Source organism: Musca domestica, unplaced genomic scaffold, assembly GCF_030504385.1.
Source record: "Musca domestica strain aabys unplaced genomic scaffold, Musca_domestica.polishedcontigs.V.1.1 12, whole genome shotgun sequence".
NCBI lineage: Eukaryota > Metazoa > Arthropoda > Insecta > Diptera > Muscidae > Musca > Musca domestica.
In genome coordinates, this window is record NW_026712155.1 from 16022774 (window position 1) to 16030796 (window position 8023).

Genomic DNA, 8023 nt, shown 5'->3' on the forward strand with positions numbered 1-8023 from the left:
TATAAATAAATCTTCACTCAATCTTAAAAAATTGAGTTCGCTCAAAGAAGACATTGGATCACCAACCGACTATGCATTTTTTCAGCTAAAAGCTGAAATTTCTAAAATTTTGACACCCGCTATCTTTCAAGCATGGCAGTGAGTCCTTGCACTATTTAACACATCAGATTGCACAAATAAAAGTCACTTTTTATTAACATCATCAAATAAACCCAATGGAAAGCTGTAGTTTTGCAACAACTGGAAAAATATTACGAAGCGTTTAATAAATATTACTGAGAATGTTTAAAAATCACCATTTCCCAATGAACAGAAGTCGTATGCATACTTATGCACAAACATTCACACACGTGTCTACTTTTCACATGCCATACCTTTAATACCCGATGAATATCATTTTTCCCCCCCTTCAAAAATTAGTATTTTTTCATAAACTCCTCTTGAATAATAAACAACTTAGATTGTTTGTTTTTCTCCGAACAATGTTCTGTATTTATTCTCTCCATTCATCTCCGTAATAAGCACTCAATTTATCTAACATGAATAATGATTTTATTATTATTATTATTTTTAATATTACAAATGAATGCATCCAATTATGAATTTGTATAACAAGTTTCATTTGGGACTTAACATTTCACTGGAAACCGACGCAGCCGGAATAATTCGCTCGGAATGCCAAATGAAAAAATCAAAGTCCACATCTAACTTGGTTGGCTTAACTCATCAGCGAGCACAAACACACATACATACAAACACACACAAGTATATGGCATATGTTGATAGCTAAAAACAAATGTATTTATGTTTATTTATAAATATTTTTACAACTTTGTATAATGCAATGTGTGAACGTGACATAAGTACGTGTGTGTGTGTGTGTTTGCGTTGGTGTCCCTCCCACAGTTAATAGTCGAGTCAAGCGAACAGGTTTATATTTCACGCATCGTCGGCTACAGTTTGCAATTAAATACCGAAGCTATTGACTAATAAGTAATAAATTAGTTATTTTATAATAATTTTTATATAACAGTAAATAAGAGAGAGAGAGAGAGAGAGAGAGAGCGTTTTTGTGGAAATGTATTTTGTAGAATAGAGATGTCGAGAGGGATTGACAATTTTTCACAGGGGAACTCAAAAGGGATATCGAGAGAGATGGGCAATTTTTAAAATGAGAAATCACTTCATTAGACTTTTTTAAGGAAATGTTGAGCAGAGTATCTATAAAGTACCTTGAGGTCTTATATTACCCATAGGAGACTTTGATATCCTCCACAGCCCACAGGAGACCTTGAAGTCTTCTATTGCCGATAGGAGACCTTGAGGTTTTCTATTGCCCATAGGAGACCCTAAGACCTTGAGGTCTTCTATTACCTATAGGGGCCCTTAAGGTCTTTTTTTTTTGCTTCTGGGAGACCTTGAGATCCCCTAGTGCCAATAGGAGACCTTGAGGTCTTGCATTGCTTATAGGAGATATTGAGGCCATAGAAGGTTTTTTTCTCCCCATAGAAGGTCTTGTGGTTTTTTGCTCGCCGTAGAAGAAATATTTTTTGTCTTTAGAAGACCATTGAGGTCTTCCATTCTCCAAAGAAGTCTTCTATACTCCGTACAAGACCTTGAGACCTTCTACTGTCTATTGGAAATCTTGAGGTCTTTTTTCTTCTCCACAGAAGACCTTGAGGTCTTCCATACTCCATTAAAGGTCTTAAGGTCTTCTATTCTTTATAGAAGACCTTCAGGTCTTCTATACTCTATAAAAAACCTTAAGGTCTTCTGTACTCCATAAAAGACCTTGATGTCTTCAATACTCCATAGAAGACCTTGAGGTCTTCTATACTCCATAGAAGACCTTGAGGTCAATAGAAGACATTGAGTTCTTCCACGGTCTATAGAAGACCTTGAAGTCTTCTGTACTCCATAGAAGAAGTTGAGGCCTTCTACTCTCTCCAGAAGACCTTGAGGTCTTCCTTTCTTCACAGAAGACCTTGAGGTCCTCTACTCTCCAAAGAAGACCTTGAGGTCCTCTACTCTCCACAGAAGACCTTGAAGTCTTCTAACCTCCACAGAAGACCTTGAGGTCTTCTACGGTATATAGAAGACCTTGATGCCTTCTACGGTCTAGAGAAGACCTTAAAGTCTTTTACGGTCTATGGAAGACCATGAGGTCTTTACGGTCTATAGAAGACCTTGAGGTCTTCTACGGTCTATAGAAGAACTTGAGGTCTTCTACGGTCTATAGAAGACCGTGAGCTCTTCTACGGTCTATAGAAGACCGTGAGGTCATCTACGGTCTAGAGAAGACCTTGAGGTCTTCAATTGTCTATAGAATACCTTGAGGTCTTCTATTGTCTATAGAAGACCTTGAGGTCTTTTACTTTCTATAGGAGTCCTTGATGACATTTGCTTACTATAGGGGACCTTGAGGTCTTCTACTCTCAATAGAAGACCTTGAGGTCTTCTACTGTCAATAGAAGACCTTGAGGTCTTCTACTGTCAGTAGAAGACGTTGAGGTCTTCTACTGTCAATAGAAGACCTTGAGGTCTTCTACTGTCAATAGATGACCTTGAGGTCTTCTACTGTCTATAGATGACCTTGAGGTCTTCTACTGTCAATAGAACCCCTTGATATCTTCCACAGTCTATAGAAGACCTTGTGGTCTTCTACGGTCTATAGAAGACCTTGAGGTCTTCTACGGTCTATAGAAAACCTTGAGGTCTTCTGCGGTCTGTAGAAGCCTTGAGGTCTTCTACGGTTTATAGCAGACCGTAAGGTCTTCTACGGTCTATAGCAGACCGTAAGGTCTTCTATGGTCTATAGAAGACCTTGAGATCTTCTACGGTCTATAGAAGACCTTGAGGTCTCTACGGTCTATAGAGGACCTTGAGGTCTTCTACGGTCTATTGAATACCTTGAAGTCTTCTGCGGTCTATGGAAGACCTTCTGGTTTTCTACGGTCTATAGAAGACCTTGAGGTCTTCTACGGTCTATAGCAGACCGTAAGGCCTTATACGGTGTATAGAAGACCTTGAGGTCTTCTACGGTCTATAGCAGACCGTAAGGCCTTCTACGGTCTATAGAAGACCTTGAGATCTTCTCCGGTCTATAGATGACCTTGAGGACTTCTTCGGTTTATAGAAGACCTTGAGGCCTTCTACGGTCTATGGAAGAGCTTGAGGTCTTCTACGGTCTATAGAAGACCTTGAGGTCTTCTACGGTCTATAGAAGACCTTGAGGTCTTCTACGGTCTATAGAAGACCTTGAGGTCTTATACGGTCTATAGAAGACCTTGAGGTCTTCTACTCTCCACAAAGAACCTTGAGGTCTTCTTTTCTCCACAGAAGACTTTGAGGTCTTTTACAGTCTACAAAAGACCTTGTGGTCTTCTACTGTCTATAGAAGACCTTGAGGTCTTCTGTGGTCTATAGAAGACCCTGAGGTCTTCTGTGGTCTACAGAAGACCCTGAGGTCTTCTGTGGACTATGGAAGACCCTGAGGTCTTCTGTGAACTATGGAAGACCCTGAGGTCTTCTACGGTCTATGGAAGACCTTCAGGTCTTCTTCGGTCTATTGAAGACCTTGAGGTCTTGTACGGTCTTTAGAAGACCTTGAGGTCTTCTACGGTCTACAGAAGACCTTGAGGTCTTCTACGATCTATAGAAGATCTTGAGGTCTTCTACGGTGTATAGAAGACCTTGAGGTCGTCTATGGTCTATAGAAGACCTTGAGGTCTTCTACTTTCTATAGAAGGCCTTAAGGTCTTCCATTGTCTATAGAAGACCTTGAGATCCTCTATTGTCCTTGAGGTCTTCTATTTTCTATAGAAGACCTTGAGGTCCTTTATTCTCTATAGAATACCTTGAGGTCTACCACTCTCTTTTTCTTATATAGCCTTTATTCACTGTAAGTCTTCTTCACATTCATTCCAGTACTTTAATATTTGTTTTTGAAAAATTAATTTGAAATTCAATTCAAGTACTTGGCGTTTGTCTGAATTGTTTGGGAAGCCCTTAGGTCTGTAATCCTCTCGCAGAAATAGAATCATCTGCATTAGTTGTAGCATTTTTGTGGTTTTGGTTACCGAGAATTTCGAGTTGATCAACCTAGCCGCATGAATAAAGATATGAGCAAATATTTTGGGCCTCAGGGAGATTTAGGGAAAAAACAATACACACACACACATACAAAAACACGTCCAAGTAATACATACGCGTTAGAGTGTTCTTATTTTCTTTACACGAAAATTCGTGTTAGGAATTTTCAAAAAATTACTGCAGACTTTCTTCTCTCCGTTACAAATGTGCTGATTAGTGAGCGAAGAGAGAATAACAACAAACATATAAACTATATTTAAAAAAATGTGTGTTTCTAGGGTATGAATGTGCAAAAGTTTATTGTGTCGTACTTTTTTCCTCAGTACCACTTCTATGTGGAGTTCAAAAAAGTAACTAAACTTTGCATGGCTCTGCCGGTGAGTAGCTACAGATTATGCCCCTGAGAAAAAAATATTTCTTAAATACCGAAACAATTCTTTGTCGGGAAAGTAACAAATGACCCCCTCAAAATTTGTATCTTTCTAAGACAGGGAGAGGGGGACAAACAGCGTTGCATAGCATTTTTGTTGGAGATGGATTATAAATAAACCAACCAAATAAATACAACAAACATGTGAATCCAGTCGAGCATGTATGCGTATCATGTGTAAATTGTAATAGGAGTCCAGTAATATAATCAGATACACATAAAGCACATACTCATTTGTCGTACGCGTGAGAAGTTTGGGGCCAAAAAATACAGTGTCCGACTAACGATGTGGGACAATATGGGATGAATTTATTGAAAGTAAAGAAATATCAATCAGGTCTACGTGAATAAAAATCCACAACCCACTTTTTTCCCTCAAATTGTAACCTCCTATCCTAGTTCCCAAAATATGTTCCTTCCATCCATCGGACATAATTTCCTAATCCCATACTGTCCCACTATTGAATTTATTGAAGGTAAAGAAATATCAATCGGATCTACGTGAATAAAAATCCACAAACCACGTTTTCTTCCTCAAATTATAACCTCCCATCCTAGTCGCCAAAAAAATATTTTCCTTCCATCCATCCGACATAATTCCTAATTCCATACTGTCCTACTACCTAGAAACTATATATTTGCTCTCTTAGTTGCCCTGATTTCATTTTTATTCTACCCTCCAAGCTGTAGAACATAATTTATGTTCACACCTCAAACCCGACGCCGTGCCAAGATTTATTTTTGCCGGTCGGCATTTTTGCATTGTGGTCGCCGAGTGTGGAAAAGGAAAATCTTAAGCAAAAGCATAATGAACGAACGATACACGGCAAAGGAAGAAAAATCTTACATAAACGTGTTTAGCTCGAAGAGATTTAATTAAGATGTATGCGAGTGTGTGTGTGTGTGGAGGAGGCTTGAAGCTGGTATACCCACACATGTGGGCAGCCAGATAAATTAGACAATATCCTAATTGAAAAGAGGAACTAAACAAAAGATAACTAAAAAAATCATGAAAAGAATAACAACATTTAATAAAAATCAAATGTATTCTAGGTATATGTGGTCTCTACTTAATGGATGGAAGACCTCCAAGAGTATACTTTAAAATATCTAAAACTGTCTTCAATTGATAATAAATCATATCGGGTATTCGATTTTCCTGGTCAAAGCTCATATTATTGTTTACGAGATGAGCGATTTTATTGGTCTAAGACTACTAAGAGCAGAGATTTTTTAAGGCATATTTTTTAACCTCAGCCATATGGCAACAGAGGCTATATATTTTGATACGGCTAAAGCGGCCTAGTCGAATTAACCGATTTAGACCCTAGGTCTCTTTAGACCGAATCCGTTTCAGGACATTTGGAGGCGATCTGGCGATGTCCGTTTGTCCGTCCGCACATCGTAATATTATTGTAAAGCTTAAATCGAGTTCGGAGATGGGCAATATCGGTCCACTCCTTCTGGTACCTGCCCCACAAAACTTTGCAAATCCTAATATTTGCATCAGTGCTAGGTCAGGTCCGAAAATGGACAATATCGGCGCACTCCATCAAGTACCTCCCCCACATATGAAAACGTGGACCTACATGACCCATTTACGAACATAACCTGCCTACTGGCAAAATAAACATGTGTGCAAAATTCTAGCCTTCTATATCAATTCTATCGAATGATAGCGTGATTACTACAGACAGACGGGCAGACAGACGGACATCGCTAAGTCGACATTAAATTTTACGCTGATCAATAATATACACTGGTGGCCAAAACTAAAGATTAAGAAAATGAGAAAGTTTTTCTAGTTTTAAATTAGGTACTTTATTCACTTTTTAAAAACCTAAAACAAAAAACCAAAATTCATTTTTATATAAAAAATAATGAATGGTAAAGTCAATTAACCAGATTTTGCCTTGGACAAAACAAAGCAACTCTGTTGTACATTCATATGACCGCTGCAATTTCAGCTGTTTTTACTGTTATATTTATCGCTTTTTTGCTTCCTTCGACAATTTCGCTTGTCATAACTCCTTTTTGAGAAGTTTTTTACAACAGCATGTGTTTTTCTTTTCGTTTTTTAATTACTGCCCAAAAAAGTACATGAATAAAACAGCAAACTATCAGTGACTATGAAAACAACATATCGCAGAAAATGATTTCCGAGAAATATTTCTGTGATTTCATAAATATTTATGTATACTAAGTCGGTTTTATGAAACTGGATCAGTAGTAACAGTCTATAACGGATGAAGGCCGTGAAAAACTTCAGCCCGTACTGATCAACAAATTGTGATAGAAATAAAAAAACAACCATTTAAGAGCTCAACTGGATTGGTAAGAGAGCAATCATTGGATATAAGCTCGAGATCAGTGTGTAGACTAGTAGTGGTAGCTGGTCTGCATGCCCGTAAGCCATCAAAAAAGCCATTTATATCTGAAAAAATCAGAAAGGCTTTCGGAAACGATAATATTAAGTGGAATCCAGCTCAATGGAAAAACATTATTTCTGGGATGAGTCTATGTTTAATGTTAAAAGCTCAGACGTGAAAAATGTTACGATGAGAAGACCAAAAATGAAAGACTCAAGCCGCAGTGTTGCAAAAGTAGAGTGAAGCATGAGGGAGGGTCAAAAATGGCGTGGCGCTGTTCTATGGACTTGGGCCTATCCATAAAATAAAGGAAGTTATGGATCGGTTTGTTTACAAAGATGTGTTGGGCATCACGTTGTTCCCTGACGATGAGTAAAATATTCGGCTCATTTGGGTGTTTCAGCATGACAATGATCCCAAACATGCATCAAAACTTGTCAAATATTGGTTGCGGGAGTCAAAAATCGATGTTTTGTTATGGCCGGCACAATCACCTGACCTAAACTGCATAGAAAACCTTTGCAGTATCGTAGACAGGAAGATCAATAGAGATTCGGAAAGAAATAAGCACAACATTTTCCAAAGAATTCGGGGTGCCTGGGAAAGCATACCCAAGGATCAAATTGAGCGTGTTATAGTTTCAATGACTCGTAGGTGTGCAGCTGCTATCAAAAGTAATTTAATTAATTTAAATTAAAAAATCAAAAAGTTGCTTTAGTTTTGACCAAGCAAAAATTGGATCATTTTAGTTTTCCATATATTATTTTTCGTTCAAAATTATTTTTGTATTTTTATTTTTAGTTTCTTAAAAGTGAATTAAAGACCTCATTTAAAAGTGAAAAAATAATTACGTTTTGTTTATTTTTGTAAAAGTTACAGGACCTTTATTGTCTTTGCGATTGTAGTTGCTTTAGTTTTGGCCACCAGTGTATATACTTTGTTGGGTCTGACATGAGTATTTCGAGGAGTTACAAACGGAATGACAGAGTTAATATACCTTCCATAGAATGGTGGAGGGTATAAAAAATCGAATATGAATCAGATAGACGTTGGAAAATATTCTTCATCAAATCCCCGACTATAGCTCAAATGGTCCTAAAACATATTCTTAAATCTCGTTTGGTCGTTCGAT